Genomic DNA, 15,062 nt, shown 5'->3' on the forward strand with positions numbered 1-15,062 from the left:
GAGTAAACAGAGTATGGTTATTAATTGATGCATTTTTAATTATGGGTGTGTTTGTTTATTTGCGGTGTTGGAAATCCAAGAAATGGTCCCAAGGAAAGGTTGTTGAGTTGCTTCAAATGGTTGTCAGCCAAATGATGGGCGCTGTTTATATAAAAACGATTGTTTTTAAATTAGACTTTAAAATGAATTCCGAATGGTTGTGGCATTTGTCTCTCCTGGAGGATTTAAAGTCATAACCAAAAACAAAACTCATAAATTAACCTTGTCATTCTGCAACTAAATCTATATACAGTACTGTATATACCATCTGTTGATTTATTCCATCTTTTCCATCGAAAACCACAAGATGCAAAGACATAAACATATTTGAATGTGGTTCACTTAATCACAGGATAAACCAATCAGATTTAAATTCATGTCAGAGACAACGAGAAGCTGCAGGAGGCACTAACCCACAGTATAAAAGATTCAGTCCACTTGTATCTGATGTGGAAGTTACTACAAACAAGAGGAGCTGTTTTATTCACACAGAGGGGTTGTATTAAAGAGAAAACACTTTTCTTGTTATGCAGCCTCAGTGTAAGCAAATACATTCAACCTTCTCTGACAAGCACAGGACAAAAGAGGTGGCTGTGTGTTTTTTTGTCAGAGACAGATAAGGTAATGATGCATACATGTCCCACTGTTCACAGACACAGCACTAACTGTTTATTAACAGCTTTTCACAAGGAGTTCAATTCCAATGTCTTCCTCTGGTTTGTTTTCAGGGTGGGACGTGGTATTGTAACTCTCTGGGGAGATGATGGAGCCACACACTGAAACAATAGTTTTCTTTTACCCACAAGCAATTTGGTATTTTGGCTTTTGTTGTTTGTGTCAATGCTATGAAAGCAGCTGGCTGGCTGACAAAAGCTGGTGTCGCTGTCACTGCGACTGACGTTTTTATACCCCATATTTTGTGTTCTCCTGTTATATGCAGCCTTGTAACATTTCCCTGTTGTGTGTCTCCGTTGAGACACTGCCTGTTTTTCTTCCTCTTGTGGCTAAAACTCACTTGTGTCTCTTTTCTAGCGTTGCAACTCAATGTCTCCTTGGGCCTCCCTGAGCTCCACATGTCCCTTAATTGACTTTTTCAGGATTATGAAAAATGAGCCGTGCTTTCAAATGGCTCATTTAGCAGCACTGCTATCACAGTGCTAGTTACTTTATCTTCCACATATTATAAAGGGCTAGGTGCTCCTGATTAGAAGCGATGGGCTGCAAAAGCCCAAGCTACCGGCATTTGACAGCTGGTCACTAATTTGCCAATTCATCACTGGTGAATTTGAGGCATTTGGCCACCCCTGTGGGAAAACACAACATATAGGCCTATTAAGGTAAAAAATGCTCCACCAGTATTAATAAAAAAACCAAGAGATAGACTTATGGGAGATGTAAGGAAGACACACATGCCTGAGGGCACACAGTGAGCTGATTTAGTGCTTACAGAGCGTTTTGGTCACAGGTTTATGGGCTGTGACAGTTATTGTGTGACAGCCGTGTGTCTCAAGGAGCATATAAAACTCACTCATGCTCATTAATTGCAAGTTGCTCTGTATGAAAGCATCAGTTAAGTGCCTGCACACGATACACATAAAAGCAGAAAGCTAAGCATTCTCACATGTGCATGACAACAGGTGTGAAGGCTCATTATATCAGAATACTGCATTTATAATTAACAGTTTAACTACTGTTATAAATTAGTGAGCACGGTAACCTGCATTTTCGTAGTTTCAAATAGAGAGTGCCCTTTTAAGGAGAATAAATATGTCATATAGATTCCTGCAGTTCCTGTGATAATTTGAATGTGTTAGAATGGTCATTTGCAGGTCAAAAGATATCTAGGTATCTTTGTTAAAACTTGGCTAAATATGGTTGAAAGGTGAAAATATTTGGATTTGGTGGATTATCATGTTTCAACAGTTTTTTTAATTACTGTATTTTGATGACTAGTTGACTCTGTTTCACACCGAAATGCACATTTTAAATGCTGTTGAAACATCAGATGCAGTATATGTGACCTGGACATCTAAAAATCACAGATAGCTTCATGTATTTCGACTTGCAAATCACCAAATCTGTGCTTTCTGGTTTCTTATGCGTCCTGTTAAATTGTTTATAAACCCTTGCCATGTATTATTTTAAGTATTTTACGTCCACTCCAAATTTTCAGAATATCAAGCATGTAGGCTATCTCCTCGGGGCTTAAAAGGTGACTTTAAAAAGTTTGAAGTTTGCCCCTTCATGGAAGATCACAGCTGTTTTCACTCAGCTTGGATTCAGTTACTATGGATTTCTTTTATTGTTGAAGAATTGAACCACTGAATCCACTGAAACTATACAGTCTAAAATACAGTCACCAAGATCAACAAGATATGGCTAAATTAATTAATCTTTATTGTTTTGTAAAGGCCAATAGTGCAACACAGAAGCAATATTTAGTCATACTGGGGGAACAACTGTTTGTTAAGAACATACTGTCAATGGTAGATTCAGTAGATAGATCCTGGGTTGAGTTTAATTTTAAGAAGAGTAAGTAAAATGTGACTACAAAGGTCAATGAAAACATGTTAGATGGTCAAGGCTGACTAAAGCTGATAAGCCATGAGGCTGTCGCTGATGAAGTAGCCTCTTGTTATTCCTAAAACTAACTGTGTCAAACTTCCTGAGATGTTCTGAGGAGGGAAAGAAAAAAGCCTCTACCTGCAAAGCCAGGTTCTGCTTGGCTGAGACTCTTCAGCTCTAATGCAGGAGGACGTGGCCCTGACGGAAACAGCATGTCCTCTGAGCAAGAGCAATTATGATAACCATGCAAGTGGAAAGGCTGTAGCCAGAAGAACAGCGTGACAGGCTTTGATCCGGCAGGCTGCCTATTTAAATCACAGCTCACCTCCCCTACAGACGCCATCCTCATCTAATGTAGATGGGCTTTTCAAAAGGAGTCTGGGCCCTCTGCGGGCTCCTCTGAGCTCCTCTGTCATGATATGCAGCTGTTTCGCCCACTTGAAACATCATTTGTTTCCCCTGCCCTTCCTCTTCATCAAAGGTAAGTGTAGGTGCTTTAGTTTTAGGGCAGACTGTTGAGTGATGTTTCATTTAAATGGTCATTTAGACGGTATGCCTTAGTAGCACAGCCTGTGGAAGCAGCATTGAACCACCACGAAGGCTCAACGTTACCACGTTAGCTTAATTCACTTTTTATAATCAGAACACAATCCAAGTCTTTGTAAAAAATATTTCAGCTTTAGAATTAGAGTGTCCTGACAGTGCTAGACAAGCTAACAAATACAATTTTAACAGGAAATTACTAAAAAAGAAGGGGCGCAAGTCTTGACCCCCATCTCTGGACACCAAAGGTTTACACAAAGGGGAGGAATTCATGAACATCATCTTGTCAGATGAGAGTAAAAAGCACAGATATCATCCCCACATTGGTTGCCGAAATTTAATTAAAACTATTGCCACGTTATCTAACATGTTTCCAAATGTGTATTTGTGAATGACTAACTCAATAAACAGTTTGTATAATAACTTTTGCACACGTTTTTACACACAGTTGTGAACATTATGAACTTGTGAACCTCTCATCTCATACCTCTGTATCATTGGTTACCCAGCTGTCAATTTTTTTTTTTTTTTGGGGGGGGGGGGGGCTTTTCCGCCTTTTAAAAATTTTTGACAGGACAGCTAGTTGAGAAAGGGGGAAGACATGCAGGAAATCGCAGGTCGGATTCGAACCCTCGACTTCTGCGTCGAGTCTTAAACCTCCTCTCAGTACATGTGCGCCAGCTCTACCACTGACTCAACCCGGCTACCCAGCTGTCAATCTTGCCTGTTAGCCAATCGGTAATTACAATTATGACCTATTGCTTTTGTGGGGTGGGACTACAGAGAACAGTAGACTGAGGAAATGGCGAGAAAAATAAAACATTAAGTTCAAAGTGAACTAATTAATGTATTGTGGTTAAGCTAAAAGCTGTATTAATGTAGGCTACTGCCTTGTAAATCTTAGAAGAGAACTTTGTTTGGCAATTGTTTGTCTGTAGTTTAGTTTAATTGAAAGAAAACACCAATGTATGCAAAACAGCGATGCATGCTAGTTGAAGTTAGCTAATTGGCGTTAGCTAAGGTCAGTGTCATTGATTACCGTTAGCTGGGAAGGGGAAAGACCGAATCATGTGGGAAAGTAACTCCGATGTTCTGGGTGAGTATATTTGCTATATTTTAACTGTATTAATATGTTACAGTTAATGACGAGATATGTTGTATACTGTTTTTAAATTAATGGCTACTAGGCTTCTGATACTAACTTCAACTTTACCACACTCAGGGCTCCAGACCGTCCACCTGTGTCTCCACCTCATTGGATGTTGCTGGACCTGAGGATGTGACTATCTGCTTCGCTGAGGAGCTGTAAGTAAGTTACTAACTAAACGTTTTATGAAGTATATTCCTGAAGCCAATTTTGGGACATGTTTGCCCCGCCATGACATTTTTTTAGGAGCATTCTTAAATTTCTAAGGGCATTTTTGCCCTTTGCCCCTCTTAATTTCTGACGATCTGTCCAGCAGTGCTAAAAGAATTACTCGAGTGACAGAAAATGAATCAACAACAATATCGATTATCAATCCTTTAAATCATGTATCAAGCAAAAGCAAGAACACTGGCTGGTTCTAGCTTTTTGAATGTGAGGATTTACAATTTAGTTTATTTAACAAAAAGTATTAGCTTGATAACAAGTCTTAATTGCTAACTTGCTGCAAGGTTCACTGCATGTAAAAACGCCCACATACGCCTACAACCAATGTATTATAACCTATAGAAAACCTGGTATAGGTAGGCTATTTCAGGGCTTTTGGCAGCTTTGTTTTGGGAAAGGGGATTCAGTAGTACATGATGTAGGCTACCTTTCGAGTCAACGCCATTCTATTAATTATGTAAAAAGTAAGAAGTTGGTTAACCCCAGATAAATATTGCACGAATGGTTCCAAGATGCAGGGATTGTTTGTCATGGGTTCTGGTTCCCACAACACCAACAAATTGATAAGTGATCTCTAGTAAAACAATCTCGCTCATCACGTCATGAGTTTTAGGCGTTGCATTCTCCCAGTTACATTTTCATTCAACAATTTAATAGTTTGAAACCAAGACCTCCAGAATTTTTATAAAACCACTTTTGAAAAATAAAGTGTGCCAGTTCGTAGGCTAGAGTAGCCCTGTTATTTCACTTTGTTATTAACTTTGCCTATGCTGCTATGTATATATTATTTATTTTACTGTATGTGCTGGGCATCTTTGGCACAAAAAGTAATTTCAAGAGCTCCATCTTATCTAATTTTTTAGGTTGTAGCTTGAATGTGCACTGGGCAGCTGTATCATTTAGGTAAATATACGTATTGGATCTGACTCTGTACCGGCAGATACCCAATATTAAAAGGACTTCGATCAAAAACGCATAATAGGGACATCTTTAGTTTTTCCTGTCACTCCCCTGTCTCTGCTGTAATGACCGTGGTTTATTCTAGACACCAAACAATAATCTATCAACATAATAGTCTGTGAATTGGCTGACTGAATCATGATTATCTGTCTCAGTGCCAAAAGGAAAATAAAACAAAATTCACAGTGATGGTGGCCTCTCTGTGGTCATCTTGAAACCAGTGAAAATTATAGGTGCAACATGTCAGTGAGAGTCCAAACTGGGTGGTTGTTTCACTAACCCATCTAACAGCACCCGGTTTGATCTTGTCAGCTGCCGTTGACCATCAGCAGCCTGATGAAGACGTCAAAAAGCTGAGACATGGAAGAGAGATGCGTGTGGTATGTTTGTGAGAAAAGTATAAATATGTATGTGGGTGATGAATACCGAAGAGGGAAAAAAAGAAAATTGAGGTTCAATTTAAAGCCAAGTGACCCGCCCAAAAAACACTCCACTGGGTCTTAAATCTTCTGCTGGAGAGAAGAAAACGGCTGCATTAAATTGCCTTTTTTTCCTCAATTGTTTCCTTTGGTGCCAGCAATGAATGAAACGGATTTCATTGCATATGATATATTGCTTCAAGCACATTGCTTCTTGAAATGTAAAGGGAATTGATTAGATGCACATGGGGTATACCATAATGGAAACGTGTGTGCCTAAATCTCATCTCACACTACCTTAGTACCTAGTTTTATAAAGGCAATAATGTAAAGATGTTCTTGACATTGTGTCAGAGATGGGTTATTTTATTCTGTAAGGTTTTCAGTCTGTATCTTGAATAGGTCCTCAGAAAAGTTAGAAGTACAGGGGAACAAACACAGCAGACAGTGTACATCCATCTAAATTCATTTTAGTCGTGTAGCTCTTCATTTTCACACCCTGTTCAGTGACTTCACCGCAGTGTTCAATCTGTTCCAGTGAAGCATAGACATGACGAGAGACCTTGTAACAATGAGCCTGTTTGTATGTTTTGGGGTAAACACAGTGGAGCTCTGGTTTGCCTCTGCCGTGAGGGAGGGCTTTACCTGGGATGGAAGCAGGGGAGCAGAGATGAAAGTGCGATGCTCAAAACCTGAAAGCTTGCAGCTATTTTTCGGATTGACTGATTTCACAACTGGGATGCAGAGCAAAACTGTGCACAGCAAGACTGCAATTCTACGCATTCCTGGCTTTAACACCCACATGCAACGCTGATCTCACAGGACCGCTCACGACTGAGATGAAAAAAGAAACATGGTTTTTATCCCCTTTCCTTCACAAAACAGGCCCAGTTCGCTTTGCAGCAGACAGAGATGCACGATGACTTATTTCATCTGATTGCTGTACAGAACATTTAAGTTATTGGTTTGGAGAAGCGGGGGAGGAGTGACAGCTAAATTACTACAGGAAGTAATGATGCCCCGAAGCTAGAAGGAAAGAGAGATGTTTAATATCACCTCGTAGTCCATTCATTACCCCCATCTATCTGCAGTGCTGTGTAGCATTAAAACAAGCCATCAGAGGTCAACACAAGTGTTGCTTTCCGTGTAAACACACTGCTATGAATAAAATGTCTTCCTTTTTTTTTATCCTTGTAGACTTTGGCACAGAGGAGAGTGAACTTTTGCAACCTTCTCATAGTAGCTTTTCTTTGAAAGAAATTGTCAGTTAATGGAACACAATGGCTTTGATGCACGTGTGTGTGTGTGTGTGTGTGTGTGTGTGTGTGTGTGTGTGTGTGTGTGTGTGTGTGTGTGTGTGTGTGTGTGTGTGTGTGTGCTTGTGTTTCAATGAAAAGGCATCAAAAGAGCACAAGGACAGGGAAATTGCTTAAAAGCCTGTCGGAGCGTGTTGCGAATGCACGGCCTGAAACTGCTTTGCAATTACTTTGTCACTTTCCTCATTTTTTGAAACTTTAATACCCATGTTCTCTTTTTTGTTGTTTAAGCACTTTTAAATTCCCGTGCTTCAGATGCAGGCCTATATGCGGGCATAAGCTCAAACCAAAGGCCAGGGCTGTATAAATGATTTACGTTGAACAACTTGTTACCACCTAAGATCTGTAGAGCAAATGTGAGAATAAATGGCTTCTTTCAGTGTGTGTTGGATAACCCTGCCACAAGGAGAGTGGGGGGCGGGGTCTATATTGCAGCACAGCCTGCCATTGCATTGTGTTGGAATATAAATCAAGTAGAATTTACTAAAGGCTACAATTTGTTTTTGAAGCAAAATGTCAGACGGCATAAAGTGAGCACTAAGCCTTATGGGCAGATTTGAGCCGGCAGAGTGTAAACTTAATGTATAAGTGTGAAAATGAAAGGTAGTTGGTCTGCTCCTTTACGTGATTTTGACGTCCGTAAGATGCACAAGGAGCATTGAGGTTATGTTACCTTGCTTCACGCTTAAAGGTATCTGTTTCCCCATCAATATTTCCGTTTTATTTATGACTCGGTCATCAATACTGCTTCCACTCAGTGCAGCTGCCAGCCTTTACAACCTCCGTCACCTGGTTAAGTAGATTAAATAAAACCTGAATGGCTCACTCAGGCTCTGCGCTGCACAACTACCATGAACTCCACTTTTCTTCGTCTTGGAAACAGTGTAGCGGCTACTTTAACAGCCGAATGCGGAGCCTTGGCTCTGTGTAAGAAGGAGGTGTTGGAGGTGATTTAATATCGTTTGGTCTCTGCTTTATTAGGAGGAGGAGAGGACTCTCCATCACCGCCGGCTCTGTCTCTCCCTCTCATCTCTCTCTGTCAGCCCGGGTTAACGCGTGCCACCATTAACCCATCCTGTCCTAATACAAGGAGAGCATCCCAACTTCTCTTTCAACTACATGACCTTATGACCACTCAGGGCTGGTTTCACAAAGACCTGTTAGTCCAGTTTACAAAGTTGAGGCAGTCTTAGTTTTGCTCTTGGACCAGTTTAAAGCTGCGTCCACATTTTTGCTTATGAATTTCCAGTGCAATGTACTGATTTTACAGTACCATGCGCATTAGTTTCTGTCTGCATTGTGCGGCACATGCACATTAAGTTCTACACACGGGTAGAGCTGGGCGATATGGATCAAAAATCATATTTCAGTATTTTTAGGCTGAATGGGGATACACAATATATGTCAGTATTTCCTAGTGGGCTAAATGTACAGTTGTAAGTCAAAGCCACATGTGAGATTTCACTAGCACTTTTATTAAAACAGACTGTGGTAAAAATGAAATGCAAAAACAGGCTTTCCTTTCCTGTTTAAACATATACAGCTGCAAAACATGTAAATGACACGCCTGACAGACATTCTTAGATTCATGCTTTTCTGAAGGGTTTGACACTAGGCACATAACGTCTGTTATGAATTTTGCGCTATATTCAGTCTCTCTCTTTTCTCTTGCTTCCTCTATGCTTCACCACATTGTTGTAGCGTATTAAAAAAATACCAACATGCTGGCATACATCTGACGCCACCCATATAGTCATAACTACAGCAGGAAAGATGTCTGCTGGAGCAAAGTTAGCGCAGTTCATACAGTTTCATCTTTTCATTTTACATTAGTGTTATTGTGTGTGTGTGTGACCTACCATAGTGAGGTGTAGCGAATGAAACAGTATCAGACAGATTAGAGGGACAGACCTGAACAGACCACTTGATTTTGTTGTACAATAGATTGCACTTTGTTGGCTCTTTGACCCCTGTAATGGAAGTTTCTGATCCAGCAGGGGTAGAGGTTTCAAAGTTTAGTGAATGTAACAAATAAGACAGTCGGAGAACTAAACCAAGTTAGGGTTTCGTATTTATTAAGATATATTTGCAAATATAGGAAGAATAACAGAGTCACAAAAAGCACAAACAGCTCAGTGAGTACCAATTCTTCAAATGAGTGAAGGAAAACACTGAGCTTAAATGCACATAGGGAAAAGGGGAGTGACAATTCAAACATGATCTATCTACAACAGGGGTTTACATTTTCTCACAGACAGCGTCCAGATAAGGTTAACAGGTTAAAGGCTAACATGCACATAAAGATGAAGATCCTGACAGATACCTTTCTAAATCTCCCAAAGCGTCATAAACCCACTTCACCTAATCCCCTATCCCCCACGTTCACCTCTGAGGTTACATTCCCGTACTTCGTAACTGGCAGAGGGAGGACCCGGATCTGGGAAGGAAGATGGTTTATAGTATCCTTGTAGTTTATCAGTTTAAACAAAGGGCCTAATTAAAAGGAACAGTGCTTAAGTGTAATTTTTTGTCATTACACTCCACTCTTTTGATTACAAACTAATCACTATACAAAATTACCTTTACATTGTATAAGGATACATGTGCTCAAATGTTTTTGTGAGGGGACAAAAGAAAAAACACTCTGGTAAAAGAAAGCATCACTTCTATAAAAAAAACAAATAAAATGGAATCACATTGTATTGGAGATGGTGTCCAAATTATAACTGTCACCACCATATGTGGGAATGTGAAAACATGAAGGATCGGTGTGCTGCAAAGCCTGATATGGAACAATGTGTGACAAGAACAATGAAGAAAACATTTTCTTGACTAGTGGAATAACACAGCAAACACAAACAAAGAATGCAATAAAGAAAATGCCCATTGGTACAATGAACCTTGCAAGCCAGGCGTTCCACCCTCCTCCCACTAACCATGACCACCAGTCCCAGCCTGTAATCTCATCAGGCACATCTTGTGATTTTAAGTCAGTTAGGAGTAGGTTTAGTTGTTGGATAGTGTCAGTGATATTCCCTTCGATATCTGGAATGTAAGTACAACAATGATCCCCAATCACGTAGCAGAGGCCACCTTGGGCAGCTAGCAAAAGATCAAGGCCCATCTGATGTTGCAACAGCATGTTACGCATGGCTCTCATAGCTGGAGGAAAATCATTGAACCCTGAAACCATGATGGCAGTTAGATTCTCAAGACTTTCGTGTATTTTGTCGATGTTGTGTGCATTTGCGACTACCCCGTACCATGGCAATAGCCCCGAGACAAATTTACTCCCGCCCCCCGTCATTGCTCGCTTTACCCTAATGAAACCACCCGAGGGGGGTATGTACTGCGGGTAGTGGTGGGTGGTGTGTACAAGGGAGGACATAACCATAATAGAAGGAGTCAGGTATATTAAAGCGCATCTACCTGACCATAGGGGAGGCAGAATTTGATACCAGTAATCGCCGCAGAGCCAAACATAATCTACTAATGAGCCTGCACCAGAATCATCTGGCCAGCGCATCAAATGAGTTTTGGAGGGATCTAGAAGGGATGCATTAAGATACCCTGGTTGGTGTGTAAGCACACGCTAACACTGAATTCACCTGACCCGCACGTACCGTTCACAGTCTGTTGACAACCAGTGGTTGAACCTAGATAACGGGAACCTGGACGGTGAGCTCGTTCAATGCAGAACCTTGGTCAGTAGGTTGGGTGTTTCTTAGTGTCAATAACATTGCAGGCGAAGAGAAATTGATTCTCTGCATCGATAATCTATGGGTTAAATTTGTGTGGTCTCTAGGAACCGTATGACCCCAACTAGGTCTACTTGTGTGCCAAATAGCATATGGCCACGAGAAACATGTAGGCCCCACTCTAGGATCTTCCACTACGGGTACATAGCATATGTAAATTTCTACCAAACCCCATTGCAATTTCCCACCCGCGCACATAAAATAGTCACATGGTTGGAGCAAGAAGGTGGACGTGGTGTTAGCTGCTACCGTGATGTTGGGTCTATTGTAATTATTGTACCGCGGGTGCCATTGTCGTCTGGACATAGAATATGGTGAGCGTGCCACCCGATGTTTTCCCCCTTTCTCTGCTACGTGAGTGTATTCAATGTATGCGGGTGTAGCAGTGGCATTTAGAAAAGAGGTGTTGGAAAAACTAGTTACTTCAGTCAGTGGTTCATCATACATTGCTAACAACACAAATCCCGAAGCCATACATACAGTAAAGAAAAACAGTGTGGCAACGAATATGGCATCCTCAAGTGTCGGTGGTAGGTGCCATTTCAGTCTTCTCCTGCCTGGCTGCTCCATTTGTGTGTCAGAGCAGCCTGCTGCAGTGCTGTAGTGTGGAATGTATGGAATGTGCTGTGAGCGTCAGAGGAATGTCAGTGAAGCTCTCTGTTGTGAGTGTCAGCTCTGAAGGATGAATCTCAGAATGGATGTGTAACGTCACTGCTGTTTTTTTGCAAAAATGAGTTAACAGTACGATACCAGTGGTGTTGATCAGGCTTCTTTCTTTTTGATGTTTTCCGTGAAGAAAACTTTTTCCCGCTGATGTAGGGTGGCACAGAAACACCGTTCTGTCAGGCCTGCCCTATTCCTTCCTTGTAGGTGACACAGCAGGGATCTGCTCGTCACTTGTTGCAGGTTCTGGAAAACCTTTCTGCAATGGGCCGCGTAGCTCCACGTAGCTCGTTCGGACACTTTTACTGCCATGTGTGTAACCAAGAGGATCTGAAAGGGTCCTTGCCAGCGTTTCGACTGCCAGTTCTTCCTCCTGAAGTCCTTCACCACCACAAAGTCTCCGGGCTGGAGCTTGTGTAGGGGACCCTCAGCTGGTTGAGGCAGAGCTGCAGAAACCTGGATTCTGATGGCAGAAAGAGCAGAAGAGAGTTGCGTGCAGTAACTTAACATTTCGTGCTCACATAGCCGTTGAGCCTTATTGGTTCTGTCCCTACCTGTGGTGGGCGGCCAAATAAAATCTCAAAAGGGCTAAGATTTGAACGAGCCCTTTTTCGCATCCTCATGTACATGAGCACAATTGGGAGTGCTTTTGTCCATGGGAGATTTGTCTCTGCACAGCATTTAGCTAGCTTCGTTTTTATCGTACTATTCTCCCGCTCGATCGCTCCTCCGCTCTGTGGTCTGTAGGAGCAGTGGCGTCTGAGGTCAATGCCAATGTACAAACTTATCTGTGTTATGGCAGAGTTTACAAAATGAGCCCCATTGTCGCTTGACAAGCGGCTCGGTAAACCCCATCTGGGAATGATTTCTGTCATTAGAGCTTTTGCTACCACTGAAGCTGTTTGTTTTGAGGCAGGAAACACTTCAACCCATTTGGAAAACATGTCCACCATGGTCAATGCATACCTTTTCCCTTCAGACGGTGTGAGCTCTATGAAATCCATCATCACATGCTCAAATGCTCTCTCTGGTGGTGTGTGTCCAGCCTGTTGTGTTACCTTCACTGGCCTGCCTATGTTGTTTTGTGCACATATGATACAAATGTTGTGAAACCTCTTGTGTACCATGTTTGTGTTAACAGTGACAACATACTCCCTTTTGATACATGGTCCAACCCATGTGTCAACTTAGCAAAATGGGAGAAGAAATGCTGAGCGAGGCAGGGCTTAGAGTCTGGGCCTAGCCAGACGCCAGAGTTAAAGGTGCACCCTGCAGCTTTCCACTGCTGTCTTTCCTGTGGTGTAGCGTGTGTTTGCATAGCAGCTACAGACTCTGGGAGTGAAAAATGTTCAAGGTCTTGTGTATCTGAGACAAAAGTGTCAACATGAGATAGGGGCAGGCGTGCAGCTGTTTTAGCGGCTGCATCAGCCCGAGCGTTGCCCCTAGAGACAGGGTCTGCTGCCCCAGTGTGTGCAGAACACTTGCATATAGCTACTTGTGATGGAAGAAGGATAGCAGTCAAAAGGTCATTGATCAGGTGATGATGCAAAATAGGATTACCGTCAGATTTTAGTTTCCACAGCGCACCAAAATCGTGCACTACCCCAAAAGCGTACCTGGAATCCGTGTAGATGGTAACGGATGATCCTTCAGCCAACTTACATGCTTCAATGAGTGCACTTAGCTCAGCAGCCTGTGCAGAGAGATGTTTCGGGAGAGATTTAGCAATTAGAGTAGCTGCATCAGAAACTACAGCAAAACCAACCTGTCCCTGGCCTGTTTCCGGGCAGCGAGAGGCTGACCCGTCCACATACAGAAAAGCATCTGGGTTCTGTAATGGAATATCAGAAAGGTCAGGACGAGGAGTACACGTGTGCTGAAGTTCAGCCAAACAATCATGTGGCTACCCTTCCCCTGGTGTAGGCATGAGAGAGGCAGGGTTAAGTGTAGTACAACGTTTAACAGTTACATTTGGCATATCGAGAAGACAGGTGTGATATCTCAGAAAACGTGCTGCAGACAAATGGGAAGATTTTTGCTCAAGTAGGATCAGAGAGACAGCATGTGGTACTAACAGTGTGAGAGGGGCGTAGCCCACAATGTCCCTAGCGGCGGCCAGAGCTCGTTCAGCAGCTGCTACAGCTCTGAGACAAATCGGAAGACCCGCTGCAACTGGGTCCAATTTTGCGGAAAAATAGGCTACCGGCCGGAGTCTGTCCCCATGCGGCTGCAGAAGGACAGACGTCATGCAACCTAAACGCTCATCCACTGTCTGAGTGAAAGTAAGGTTAGGGTTAGGCAAACCTAAGGTTGGAGGACTCTGAAAAGCCACTTTAAGGTTCATAAAGGCCTGATCATGCGGTCATGTGCAGTCAGATTTTTACCATGGATCATGTCAGCTAATGGTTGTACAAGCTGTGCGTAATTTGGGATGAAACCACGACAATAAGAACACATGCCCAGAAATGACATCATTTGTTTCTTAGTTACAGGTTTTGGAAGGGAAACTATTGCCTCAATGCGAGATGGAGACAAAGTTTTCCCTGACGCAGAGATGTCATGGCCCAAAAAATGAACATCTTCTTTCACAAATTGTAATTTCGACAGGCTCGCTTTGTGGCCTTCGGCTGCAAGATGTTTTAGCAATGCAATAGTGTCGCGTTCGCACTGTTCTTTGGTAGGGCTCCCTATCAGGCAGTCATCTACGTACTGCAGAAGACCCGATCCTGGTGAAAGGGTCAAACTCTCTAGGCTCTCCCTTAGAGCATCATTGTAGATTGTGGGAGATTCAGTGTACCCCTGACAAAGGCGTGTGAAGGTGTAGGGCTTACCATCGAATAGAAAAGCAAACCAGAATTGACTTTCTTTGTCCACTGGAACACTGAAAAAAGCGTTAGACAAATCGACAACAGAGAAATACTTAGCATCCCCAGGAATCCCTTGTAGAATCGTGTACGAGTTGGGGAAATTTGGTGCCCGTGCGTGAACCGCTGCATTTACTGCCTTGAGGTCCTGGACAAATCGCCACTCGACGGGTCGACCTTTGTCTCTGATTTTCTTTACAGGAAAAATGGGCGTGCGCACGGGAGAGTCTGGACACGGAATAATTACTCCAGCGGCCAGCAAAGAGTTAAAAACAGGTCTGATTCCGTCGATTGCTTCCTGTTTCAGTGGGTACTGATGTTTTTGGGGCCTGTAGTCCGAGCGCGGGGTGATGACCACAGGCTGACAGTTGTTTATCAAACCCACATCATATTTGTGTGCTGCCCAGAGGTGACTCGGTACCTGAGAAAGCAGAGGAGAAATGTCAGTGGGCAAAATGTCTGCTGTGCTCTGCAGGTAAGTGTGTGTTGCAGACACAGGATTACTCAACTGGTAAACGCTGCGTGTGCAAGACACCTGAAATGATAAGAGTTTCCTATAACAC

The sequence above is a fragment of the Sander vitreus genome, chromosome 11 (assembly GCF_031162955.1).
Source record: "Sander vitreus isolate 19-12246 chromosome 11, sanVit1, whole genome shotgun sequence".
In the NCBI taxonomy this organism is placed as follows: domain Eukaryota; kingdom Metazoa; phylum Chordata; class Actinopteri; order Perciformes; family Percidae; genus Sander; species Sander vitreus.